At 36.0% G+C, this 13,997-nt stretch overlaps 1 pseudogene; it reads left to right on the top strand.

The window, feature by feature from the left end:
• Positions 1–2,675: 2,675 nt before the first annotated feature.
• LOC149829086 (transcription factor MYB36-like) lies at positions 2,676–4,536 on the top strand (annotated as a pseudogene).
• The last annotated feature ends 9,461 nt before the right edge of the window (positions 4,537–13,997 follow it).

The following is a 13,997-nucleotide window of genomic DNA, read 5'->3' as shown; positions in this document are numbered from 1 at the left end:
CATATGATAACAGAAGGGAAGGATGAGATTTAGTCTTGTGACTCCTGTCACCCTGCACTAGGGATGGCAGTGGATCGGGGAAAAACTGGGTCCTGCCCCATCTTGCCCTGTCTGGATCGGGAATAGAGGACATAAAATGGGGATGGAAGCGGGGATGGAGGTTAAAATCAAAACTCATGCAGGGATAGAGGTGGGGATGGACTTACGCTTTCCCGCTCTCGGTCCTTGATTCCCATTAGTAAAATAACTAAAATACCTTTAGGGATGACATTGGATCGGAGAGAAATAGGACCCGCCTCGCCTTACCCCGTTTGGACCGAAGATGGAGGACATGAAACGGGGATGGAGGTTAAAATCAAAACCTGTGCGAGGATGGAGGGCAGAATTTTGAAACGGGGCAGGAGTGAAGACCTTGTCCCCGGCCTCCGCCCTGATCTACTGCCATCCCTACCCTCCACTTCCAAATGCAGCCCAATGACCATTCTTGTTATTAACTTTTGTGTGTATTAATAATTAGTCAATACACACAAATGAATCTCAGGTTCTTAATAAGATCAAACATGAGCTTGAACTTGAGGTTGTTTAAGTGAATGAGCTTACAAGGAAGCTTGATCTCTGTTCCTTTACTAAATGAAGGAGCTTGAGCTGAGCTTCAACTCATTGAACAGTCCTAACAGCAAGTCATTTGTCATCAACTATGGTGACTTGTGCTGGTTCAAGGCCTTTGTCTGTGCACTTTGAGAGTTTCACATTATTGCTTAGATGTTTATACAAGTGCAAAACCTTCTTGTGCAATATAAGCACTTTTTTTGGGGGATTTATTACCTGAAGAAACAGCACCTAGCATGAAGACCTGGCCACGCCGGCTCAGCCTGCTATACCTACTGTCATCGTGACAGCAGCCTAAAACTTTGAGGCTAAGACCCCTGCCTCTGAGGCCTATGCTACGCCATGGCTTGCGCAGAGGGGTGATACCCATGCGAATCCAACCTTGACTAATTAATGTCTAGCAGCCAAGGCCTCACCCCACTAAGCCAACCCTCCTTAGGCACAATATAAGCACTTGCTATTAATATTTAATAAAGAGTTATTGTTTCTAAGAAGCCATAAAAGTAGAGTTGCTCCTATTTATGAATTTATGTCATGTAGATCCTTCCTGTGTTTTTCTTTGTTTCTTTGTGCAAACTCATGTATTTTAGTTCACTTTTCTGTCAAAAACAAACACAGTCCTTTAGTTTTAGTTACAGTGATAGTTGGTTTTGCATCTGTGGCAGCAAAATGGCCGCTGGGAAAGTGTGCTTGCGCTTTGGTTACAGAAGATAAAGGATTTGCAGGTGGAAGTCGAGGAAGCTTATGCACCTAACCTTGTGTTTTTCTGCATCTATGATGACTCTCAGGGAGTGGTTCCGTGAGGATGTGTTTGATTGTGCGTTGCCCAGGATACCATAAAAATCAAACGCCGGATGCACAGCACGGAACAGTGATTCACTGTTCCAACCCTCTCTCTTGGAATATGACAACAGTTCACGAGAACACAGATTTTTTAAATTTTTTAGTCAATAAAAAAACTTTTTATTTTAATATTTAAGAACACATTTTTCTTGGAATATGACATAGAAATTAAAAAAAATGTTTAAAATAGGAAATATATAATAACCCTACGTGCCAATGTCCCTGTCAGGGTGTTATGGTGTGTGTTCGGTGGTGTCACCAAGGACACACTACCAAAATGGCGTGCCGTTGTAACATGGTTTAAAAGTTGTTCTGGAGGGGGACAAATGGCACAATTTGGTCATCTGTGTCAACTCTGAGGATTGACATAGGGTTAATTAGGGTTAATCACATTCCATACGACCTGATTCACTATGGTTATTTCTCCACAATTTTTTTGAGAGAAATTTTCTCCACAGTATTATTTGTTGTACTCTTTTGTTTTGTGACTAAGAAACCTTGATAAAGCGAGGGAAAACCCAGGGTGGAGCCCCACGACTACCCTGCCTTACGTTGCCCACCTCTGAAAGCTATGGACATACCTGTGCACCAGTGGGGTTTGATTCGAAGTCTTCGACTCAAACACCTTCACAACCACCCAGCTGGCCACACGGGTGACCCCCCAACGGTATTTTTAAACTGGTTTACATCAGCATGTTATCACCGGATAAATCTTACCTCTCCCTCTAATAAAATAACTGACAATGGGTTCTACACTTAACCAAAAAAATCACCCGACTTGAACCTGAAAATGTGATGGAAGCAAGCATTTGTGGTGTGGGATGTGCAAAGCACTCCACCCTACTCATTTCATATTTCATCACAAACTGTTTGTGGGTTGATGACACCAATCATGCAATTATAGTTAATTGGTTAAGTGAATTCCACACTTTCCCTGCCTCCTCACTTTTATTTAACATTTAATTTAAACACCCCCTCAATCTCTCATACTTTTTCACACCCAAAACCCAAAAGTTTTTCCTCCCCCACAAGGTAAGCACCTATTCTCCATTCTGATTCTCATAATTTCCCTTTCATACACTTTTTTTTTTGTTTACATTGAATTATAGTTCCAACATTGTGTTTTTTCTTTTTTAATTAATCGATTTTTCTTTAGGCGACCCGCATTTCAGCTTTTCAGAATCGGGAGAGACAGGAGAAAAGTTGAGGCATTGTTCAAAGAAATGGGAAGGCCTCCTTGCTGTGACAAATCAAATGTGAAGAGGGGTCTTTGGACTGCAGAAGAGGATGCAAAAATACTTGCCTATGTCTCTAAGCATGGAACTGGCAATTGGACTTCTGTTCCAAAAAAAACAGGTTGATGGCTGATCTCTTGACATTAGGCTTATCTACTTTTTTTTCTTTTCCTTTGGATCCCCTGCACAAACCTTTTAGTTGGAGTTAGTAATTTTGAGGGTCCCATTAATTGATTGCTTAATGCTTAAAGAAACCTTTTTTTTTATGACGAGAAACCCTAGCCAAAGCAAGGAAAACCCCGGGTGGAGCCCCCACAACCACACTGCCTTACGTGGCCCACCTTTGAATGCTATGGACACACCTTTGAAGGATAATAAATATGAGCACTATATACTATATATGTTTTTATTCAAGTTGGGATCTTATTCTTTTTTGCTAAATGTTTTTGAAGTATTGTGTGTGCTTCTGTATGATAGGATTGAAAAGATGTGCAAAGAGCTGCAGGCTAAGGTGGACAAACTATCTAAGGCCTGACCTTAAACATGAAAAGTTTACATCTGAAGAGGAGGAGTTCATTCTTAAGTTGCATGAAACTATAGGAAGCAGGTTAGTTAATGTGCTCTTATTCGTAAGATCAAAGATCAAAAGGTTGTTATGCCACGGCTATGGATAAGTGAAGATGTTAGAAGGATGGAAGTCTCTCTCTCTCTCTCTCTCTCTCTCTCTCTCTCTCTCTCTCTCTCTCTCTCTCTCTCTCTCTCTCTCTCTATATATATATATATATATATATATATATATATATATATATATATATACATACGATGCATTCTTATGAGTAGGTTAAGGCGAAAAATTCTACACCCCTAATAATGCATTCTAGTTGAACCTAGGTTGCTTTTCTGATAATATATTTTATAGTTTTTGAAACCAATTGGAAACACAGTTAGTGTTGCTGACTCTGTTTTTTTTTGGAAGGTGGTCTCTAATTGCAGCTCAATTGCCTGGTAGAACAGACAATGATGTAAAGAACTATTGGAACACCAAGCTAAAGAAGAAGCTGTCTGAGATGGGAATTGATCACGTGACACACAAACCTTTCTCTCAGATAATAGCAGACTATGCAAGCATTGGCCTTTCTAAATCAGCAAATGATTCCACAATCAGCCAAGAAAACACACAAAATAATACAACTGCTTGCCCCATAAACCAAGATCTTGGAAATCCACTCATATCAAGCCTACAATCAACCCATAACCCTCAAAGCCTTTCTCCCCAAGATGGCCATATTTCTGACCAATATCCCTGGAATCTTCTTCATCAGCTGCAAGCAATAAAACTCTTTGCACAAACACCAAACTGTGGGTCCCACCAAATTGTTAATGAACCTACTAGCAGTTGCACAGAAACATCCTCAACCTCATTTGACCAACAATCTCGTGGGCCTCACTTGGGTGATGCTTCTTGCAACTGGATTGAGCTCCTTGTGCAAGATGAGCTTCCTCCTCCAAGCCTACAAAACTTATCATCTATTGAGCAGTACATGGACTTTAGTAGTGATGACCAACAACTGAACTGCATGTTTGAATCTAATGATCTTGATCTCACCAATAGTGAAATTGGTGAAAGATCTGATCTGATGGGGAACTATGATTTTCTTTTCATGGAGTAACCCCATGATGTCATTCAAGATAACTCAAGCTATGGCTCCAACGGCTCGGAGTGAATGGCTTCCTTGGGAGTCCATTAGAGGATGGGATTCCAGATGGTGGCAGTGTTCTGATGTGGGACTTTTCAGAGTTTCTTGAACAACCAATGAAGAACTATTCAATAGAGAAAGGGTCTTGCTAACAGTACGGAAGATGGATACTATTACAAGTACAGTAATAAGTGAATGGTAAATGATGCACAAGCATAAAAAAGGCTGTTTTAGTTGTTTTGGCAGCTCATATGGTTCTGAGAGTTCTACTCATAATACGGGTGTTCTTTTCCTTTTTCTAATTTGTTTCTTTGGAATTTCTGAGGGCTCTTTAAGAATTTAACATGCAAAAATGATGGTATTGTCCTTGTAAAATGGTGCAATTTTGAAAATGCTTCACAATTTGCCAAAATACTTCGAATGTCCAAAATTTTGATTCTTGACTTTTTAAAGATATTTTTACCCTTCACGCAAGTGAACCTGTTGATGTTGGTGGGATAAATATGTATATCATCTAAAGGTCGCAATGTCTCAATAAAAAGGAGATTCTTATAAACATTTAGTGGACCCGATAAAATTTATATAAAGTATTTGCAAACATGGCTAACTTGAATCCCAACATAGGCAATTCATATATGAATTGCATGGATCTTTTAATATTTGCAAGCCCGATGCGAACCTTCTAGAATTTAAAAGTTTGAGTTTGACAGGTTCATTCTATACATTTGTGGCAGTCTTGACATTCACACGGATGTGATGCAAACCTTCTATAACTAAAAACTCATTTAAAGTCAAGACATACGACTACAAATATATGACTGACCTTCGCAAATGTCTATTGTGAATATAAAATAATTGTAGACGTCATGATTTTCAAGCAAATACCATGCAAACCTCATTTAATTAAAAACTCATATAAAGTATGAACATACATGCACAAATGTATATATGACATTCACAAATATGTATTGTGAATGTTTCGTATATTTTTTTATTGCAGGTTTGTGTCACATATTTATAAACGTCATGACCTTTGTGCAAATACCATGTGAACCTCTTTTCTGATTGAAGGTTCGAGATTTTCAAACAGTGACAAATATCACAATATTTACATTTTTAGCATATATTTATCATGAAAACCCTTGAGATTTTTATCTTTAAATGTGTTTTATTTATATTTTTTATAATATTTTCTTTTAAACTATTTTTTATTGAAGAGATTTGCCAAAAATTTTCAAAATCTCATGAGTTTTTTATTGTCAAAATTTTGTTGTTTTTAACTTTTGTCACTATTCCTACATGTTCTTAGTGATGCAAATCAAACACACTAGGACACTCCAACACAATGGATACAAGTATAGGCATTGTTTTTATATTTTAGTAACTTAATAAATTTTTAGTAACATTTCAAATTTTACATTTTTATTAAAAATAGTTTTCTATTAATGAAAAAAATATTCCCATGATGTTTTATTTTTAGTTTTTTTTTTTTAAATGGTCCCTACCTTATTAACCTTTTACAAAAATGTCCCTCCCTTATGTGTGTTTGGCAAAAACATCCTTGGCTTTTTGTTAACCTTTGTAAAAAAATCTCTCAGGTTAAAGCAATATGGTTCTTAACAGTATTGGTTTAAGGGTGGACAACATTACATTTCTACCCTTATTCGATTTGTGAATTTCTGTAGCATAATATCCACCTGCTTCGTGTGCATATTATCAAACGGCATCTAAAGATAGTTTTCAAGCTCTCAAATCTTCACCTAATCAATAGAGCAATTAGCTATAAAAACACATGGCAAACAATGAAAAAAATATTTCACTGCCACGTGTTTTTCTATAACTACCAATCAAGGAAAATCTCAATCTTAAGGCATATTTGCAATGCCATGTGATTTTTGGTTCTTGTGATTGTAAATCATAATCACCGTACTTTCTCAATATAAGTCGAACATTTTAAAAATAAAAATTATTGTTATGGCCCAATTTTTAGGTGATGCCCCCAGGATTCGCATTCTAATTCTCATACGCTACCTCATGCCCATAGGGATTTCAGCTTGTATGTGGAGTTCATTATGTTTATATGAAAACTTATGTTTGAATATAATGTGAAAAAGTCAATAAACGCATGCCCATACCAAAAGCAAGGAGTGCCTAACACATACCTATGTCAAAACCAATGAGATCCACCCAACAGGCCCCACATGAGAGGGCATTTAATTGGAGAAATAGAGTAGGGCATCCTCCCCTCTCTAGATGTTTCTCAAGTTAATTAGGTTGAGTCTAATTAGGTTTTCTTTTTTAATTAATTATAATTTAATTAGAGTAGGAGTCATGACAGAGGTAAGACTCTGAAATCCTCTATAGTTTGGTTCATGTTTTACAATATGACTCTTTTATGGCTTATGGATTAATTATTGGATTAAGACTTTACTCCAGACCTTCATGTTATAAATAAAAGTCTTGAGAACTCATTTAAATTATGTATTGAATAAGATTAAATTGATTTAATAAACTTTTCTCCCTCTAGACATCCATCTCTCTAAACATCTCTCTCCCCCTTATTCTTCTCTCCTCTTTGTGATCTACATGAATTCATGTCACTTTAGGCTGATCCTTCATCCGTCCCAAGGGATCAAGCCCTTATCGTACTTGTATCTTCATTGTAGAGTGATCTCTACTTTGAGAATCGACATAGAAGCCATGTCAATCGTAGTTCTGTTGATCAACCTTTCTTATGAAAGTGTATAAGGTATTTATATCTTTCTATGAACCTATATCGTACCTTAGGATAAGTTTCTATCATCTACTAAAGTTGTCGAAGCTATCTAGACAAAGATTGCATTCAAATGAGCAATATAGTCTCATTCTACAAGCTATTTTGCCGTTTATGATCTCTTGCACACACCTTGATCAGACCTGAATGTGTAGACCCCTTTAAGACCTCCATAGACCTGATACATAATCTCTAAAACTGAACCCAACCTTAGCTAAGACCCTACTCATGCTTGGGACTCAAAACACCATAATTGTATCATATTGATTCAACAAAATGTGTAGTTTTGCCTGTTTGACCTCATTAGCCTCTCTAGTGACCCAACCTGACCTCTCTGACCCCTAACACCTATATCAGACCCCAACACATGATCCTAGGTCCCTCTAGAAGCTTTGGACTTAGGTCTTTCAGATCTGTACTGAAATCTCTTTTTAAGTCTCGTACCAGGCCTAGTTTTGACCTACTCGGTTTAGTTGTTCTGACTTTGTAGCTTCCCATACCTTCTAATATGTCACCATTAGATTCGACCCTTATCATACCATGTCAAATAGGGTACAACACCTAAGACATGTCAGTTGCAGACCCTAAGGCCCAAGCTCTACAGGAACATCCAATCAAACTCATTCTCGAGGGGCCATCACATTTATTCGCTCGAGGCATGGGTAAGAAGCCTCACCTTGAAGTTCCTATTTTTGTGAGTGAAAACATGCATGAGTGAATCTTTAAACTCAAGCACTTCTTTACCTTTCATAATATAGCCCCAGAGGCACATGTTGTTGAAGCAGTCAACCACCTTGAAAGTAACACCCTTCGATGTTACGAGTGACTTGATATCATATATGGAAAGCTCATGTAGGCTGATTTTGAGGACCAAATCACGAAGATATCTGACATCTACGTTAGTGATCTTTGGAGGCCTTAATCCCTACACAACAATTCTACAGAGTTGAATACCCCCTCAACAAATTTGCACTAATAGTTATTCCTCTCTTAATAGATCCATCACTGATGCCACAATAATGCACCATGAACCAAGAGCACATGTCTAGCCAGGCTGGCAACTTAACTAGCCTGCATCACATGGTTGCATATGCGATGACAACAACCAAAAATTCTGCAGTACCATGCTTGTGAGGAAGGACACCCCTTTGTCGAGTAAGGAAGAACTTGTGTGTGCACCAATGGCCTATAGTACCCAACTTGTAAGGATCGATGTGTTGTCGAGTGTGTAGGGTAGTCAAACCGAGCTACTCTTTATTTGGCCTAACTAGCAACCAAATGCAACCTCCTACCCTATCCTGTTGCAACTCTTGAAGTTAGTTATAGAAAATGTTTTCACAAACACATTAAAGCAGCCAATCGAAGTGTGCACATGTAATATCGTGTGTTTTTACACTAAGTCAAATTCTGGCTTTTTGAAAAATTGGCTAAGTATTGTAAAAAATTTGATAATACTCGATATTAGGTGGCATCAATTGAATCTGGGTTCGGCTCAGATCTCATTGACAAGACCTAAATGAGCCAAACAAAATATGATGAAAACTTTTATTCTTGACCTTTAAAATCAAGCAAAATTTAGGTTAAATTCAAGAAAAAATCGAAGGCAAAATTCAGGTTAAATTCAAGAAAAAATCAAAGGCAAAATTCAGGTTATACATCATTAGATGCGCCTCAAAACGTTGAATTCAATGATATTTTATTTTTCTGAATTTGGGCTATGATTGGCCCAAAAATCGCATTTTTTCAAAAAAGGACTGTCTCGATGGGATTGGGTCTAGGTTGGATCATACTAGATTTGATCTGTATGATCCAAGTTAATATGAATCTGGACTCATCCCAAGAGCCATATTAATTAGGATCTGATCAAGTTCAAGATCCATATGGGTATTGAATATGGATATGGATTTGGATCTTGAATCTAGATTTAAGTTCAAAATTCATGTCCAACGAAATTAAAGCTTTAAATTCAAAATACAAGTTTAATTTAAGGAAATTCAAAGTTAAAAAGACTCTCAAAGGGGTAAGGCACCCTTTGAAAATTTTTAAATATTTATTAATTAATAATTAATTAAATTATTATTAAAAATAATTAATTTTGAATTTCATTAAAATATGGTAGTTACCAAATAGTGGGGTCTCTAGAAGAGCCCAATTTGTTTGAGTAAACAAAACAAAAAAATGTATGTATTAAAAAAAAGAAAAGAAGTAAAAAGTGAAAAAAAAGTCAACAAAGAGATTAGGAAATGAGGGCTGGAGATAGAGTCCCATATAGGAAAACTCCATCTCCCAGCTCATATGGGAGTCTAAGGGGGGGAGGGGGGGGCACACTCTAGAGGCCCCCCTCTATTATAAAAACTCAAAAAAAAAGAGACTGAAAGAAAGAGAAAAAAAGAAAGAGAGAGAAAGGAAAATTGTGGGCGAAGAGGAGGAAAGAAAGAAGAAAGCCTTCTTTCTCTCCTGTCATCCGATATTTTTTGGTCTTTTTCAAACTTCAACAAAGGTACAAGCTTCTCTCTTGGCTCGAATGGGTAGAAATAGTGTAAGTAAGCTCTATGTAATGTTTTTGATGGAAAGATAAAAGAATGAACGAATGAGAATCTTATTTAGAATATGTATATATATATATACATAACGTTACAATGGTTATGTATGTATATATATATATATATATATATATATTGATACATATATGTCTTTGTGTGTGTATATATATATATATATATATATATATATATATATATATATATATATATATATATATATGAAATAAAATTCAGAATGGATTGTACATGCTATTGATCTTTGAGCACATAGTGGAATGTGAACCACTATTCAAAAGGATAGATCTGTCCCACTGTGCATGTGGACAGATCTGTCAATTTTGAGGGGGTGCACAAATCTGGTCTAGATCCGCTAAGATTATTTTTTTTATGTGAATCTGACTATACGGTGTTCATGCACAACCGACTTGAATTGGATATGTTAGGTGAGGAAACACTTATGCAGAATTTTCCTTCAAATAGTCTTTCGTACAAAAACATAATATATATAGTTCGTTTACAATTTCTTTGAGTGAGTAACCAAGTAAGCTTATGGATTTTTGTTTATATCTGATAATATAACATTTTGAGCCTCCTAGCTGCACTAAAATTATGTAGGGCCTAATGAAAACTTGTACTGGCCCAGGTGTGATATGAAATTTCACAACCAATCCTCGACTCCATATGCTATTTGGACTATGTACCAGACTTGTATGCTGATAGAAGTCTGTCATTATCAGCAAACCCTGACCCTGTAGGGTTTGGTACTAGACAAGTCTGGGTCAAATCTGACCCGTTGACAGTCTTATAAATATTCAAGAGTTACAATCAGTCCATGAAGATTTATATAGTAGTTCAGATTTCGTTTGGCTTGGGATAAACCTCAGTAGGTCTACGAATTTTATATTATAGTCTCACTATCTATTAGAGATGGGAAACCGAAACCAAATGGTTTTGGGATTCTATTTATTTACTAGTTCGATGATCACCATTTTCAATTCATACTAATTTGAATTCTTGATTATGTCTTATGCACCATTTCTTGTTCAGATTTGTCATATGGCTTTTAACTTGCATAACAGAATTCTTGAATTGAAAATGAAAAATTATTCACCTGTACACATGGTTACTAATTTGAAATGACAGTGTAATTGATTTCGTTTGCCAATTAACAATACTGCTCTAAGCTTACCCACTTGCAACCTGGTTGTTGGAGTTGTAAATGGATCGGATATAATCAAATATCCAACCTGAGTCTAACCTGTAACTTCTGGATTCAAATTTTTAGAGTAAGATGTGAATGTTAGTGTAGTTCAGATCGAGTTCAATTCAAATAAATATTTGTGCTTGTCTATGTAATCTTTTTTTATGATCCAATTAATCTTAGCATGATATGGACCCAATAACATGGAAAATTTGGGTGGCTGGTGGTGTGAGTTTTATGAAAACACTTTTTAAAACAATATTTTTGATAAAATCCAAGTGAAAGCCAAACACCAAATATACAAAAACTGGCTCGCACGAATGGTGGAGTCTGGGTTGATCTCAGGGAATGGAAAATGCTTGTATTCAAACACACAATCTAAACTACTATTTATTGCCAAAAATAAAAAAGTAATTAAATAATTAAATAACTAAGGGAGTATGGCCCTACACAGAGGGCTTAAACAAAATAAACAAATAAAAAGGCCTTATTACAACCCAGTGAATTGAATAAATGAAATAAAATCTTAATCTAAAAGAAAAGGAAAAAATAGTCTTCAGTTTTGAGGTCTTCTTGTCCCCTCTTGATTGATTTGCTTCCCTTTTTCCTTTCCTCTTTAGGTAATGCTTGTTTTCTTAAACTTTTGATTTTCTAAGGGCACTTCTGAGGGTTTGAAGAGGCCTCAGAGGATACTTTGAGGGCACAAAAAGGGTTTCATCGCACGTCTAAACGCTTTCCTGCAAAAATAAAGAACATAAACACAACAGAAACCAAACAAACTAGACGACCTCTAAAAGTTAATTAAAAAAATAATAATAATCAAAATGAAGATCCAAACTAATTACTAATAAACTCACTAAAAGATGAATTAGTGTAACTAACTTGCGGATCGCTTCCGATGGAGGGGTTGAGAAGAGAAGATGGTCAATCCAGTTGCATCCACGCTGCCCCGACGAAGAGGAAGAAGTTATCGATGACGAAAGGGTTTGAAGCTTGAAAAAAATGAAAAGAAGAAAAAGAAGGAGACAACAAGGAGAGAAAGAAATCGGCAAAAGGGCGAGAGAGAGCAAGGGAGAAAGAGAAGAGGGAGGCAAGAAGCAAGGGGAGCTTGAGGCTACTGAAAAAACGTTTTTCTCAGCTCTCTAACCTACTATTTATAAGCCTAATTCGGTTGAAACAAAGTTTTTAAAAGAGTCCGAATATTTTTGATAATTTCTAAAACAAGGTCTCTTATAAAAACATATTTTTTTTAAAAATCAAAACTTACTAAACTAATTAAAAATTAACTAATACAAACCCAAGCTAACTAAACTACAATTAAGAAATTCTAAATCTAATAAAAACACTGAAAATGCAGGAAAAGCTTTGGAAAACTCAATTTTCCGATAAAATTAAAATCAATGTGGTTTCTTGAAACTAACGATAAAAATGAGTTTTTATAGCGATTTTAACATGTATCATGCATAAATAATAATTAATAAAATATGAATATTATGCATGATCAAATACCCCCATGCTTATCGTTTGCTAGTCCTCGAGCAAACCAAAGCAAAAAGTACAAGAATACTAAACTGCTCAAAACAAATGCTAACTCACTTTCGTAGGAATCACGATTGCATTTAGCGTATGCAACAAGCTCTTTCAACCCCTGGGTTACCCCAGTGGACGAGTAAAGTCTCGTGAGGGTTTGCAGTGATGCTATCCACAAACATCTCTAGCCTTTATGCATAAAAATTCAACTTTAAAAAGCATTAGGCACTTGAGGAGATTATTTTCACAAATATTTCGTGTCATTACATTATCAAAACATGATTAGAGTCTTTTATCTGCCACCATAGAATAAAATATTTTCTTTCACTTTTCTAAATAGCATAATAATTTATTTTTATTTTTAGAAAATCAAATATGTACATGTCATTATTTACTTATCCTCACACATATATTTTCTGCATAAGTTTTCTCAATAATTACTTCTAAGCAGTAAACTTTTCCTTTTTACGCCCTTTTCTTTTTCATTTTCTAGATTTTCAATTTTTTTTCAATATTTTTCTTTCTTTCTATTGTTGATCACTATATCAAATTTCCAGTTTTCGTGACCCGTGTAACGAGCTTTGGGTCAATGACTCCCAGATCAGACGACCTTAGGGTACTAGATACAAAGTATCCCTCAGACTTAATTGCTCGAGTCACTAAACCTTCAATTTTTCATAGTTTTACGTATAGTCTACTTCTCTGTCATGTGCAATGTCAACATCCATTAGGCTCTCTATAAAGTCCATATAACGAGCTTTCGGGCCGGTGACTCCCGAGATGGCTTTAGGGCACCAGGTATAAACACCCCTCAGGCTCTACTTGCTTAAACAAAATATGATATAGATATCAACTAGACAAAGAAGTGACTTCCTTCGTTATCATTTTCAACATGAGACTCAAACACTTCAACTTGTGTCTGAGCTCAGCTACTGGGGAATACGAAGATATCAAACAACTAAATGTATGCTCTTTTCACTTTTTAGCTCATATTTTCAATATTGTTCATTTGCTTAGTTTTTCAAAAATAAAACTGTGCATATTCATACTTGTGATTCAAAACAAACTCTAACATGCTTGTATCGTCATTTCTTTGAAATCCACATAAACAACTATGTTTTTCTAGGTTCATGTCGAAAAAAGATTTTTGTGGGGCTTAAAAATTCTCTAAAAATATTAGATTTTGCAAAGTAGTCATATAAGTTCAAACTTGTTCCTTAAAAGCCCAATTTTTTTATGAGTTTTCATCAAAAGTGTAAGTACAAAGACAAAAAAAGTTTAGGTGTGCAATTACACCCTCCCCCATGCTTGAATGACATTGTCCTCAATGGCACTCCCCCATGCTTGTATGAAACTAAGTGAGTGCATATGAGAACAAAAATAAATAGGAGAAAAAGGAGTAGAAGTCACCTGATTCACTCTGTGGAACCTTACCTGATACGACATGTGAATGACTCTGCATAAGTTCCACATGTCTCACAATTCATAACCTATAGAAATATACAAAAGAATGCAATGCATACATAATCTAGGCTTGACGCTCATGAAAAAAAACTACTTAAAAAC

The sequence above is a fragment of the Nuphar pumila genome, chromosome 9 (assembly GCF_984573655.1).
Source record: "Nuphar pumila chromosome 9, dmNupPumi1.hap1.1, whole genome shotgun sequence".
Lineage (NCBI taxonomy): Eukaryota > Viridiplantae > Streptophyta > Magnoliopsida > Nymphaeales > Nymphaeaceae > Nuphar > Nuphar pumila.
The sequence above is the reverse complement of the archived record's forward strand: the minus strand, read 5'-3'. Positions and strand labels throughout refer to the sequence as shown.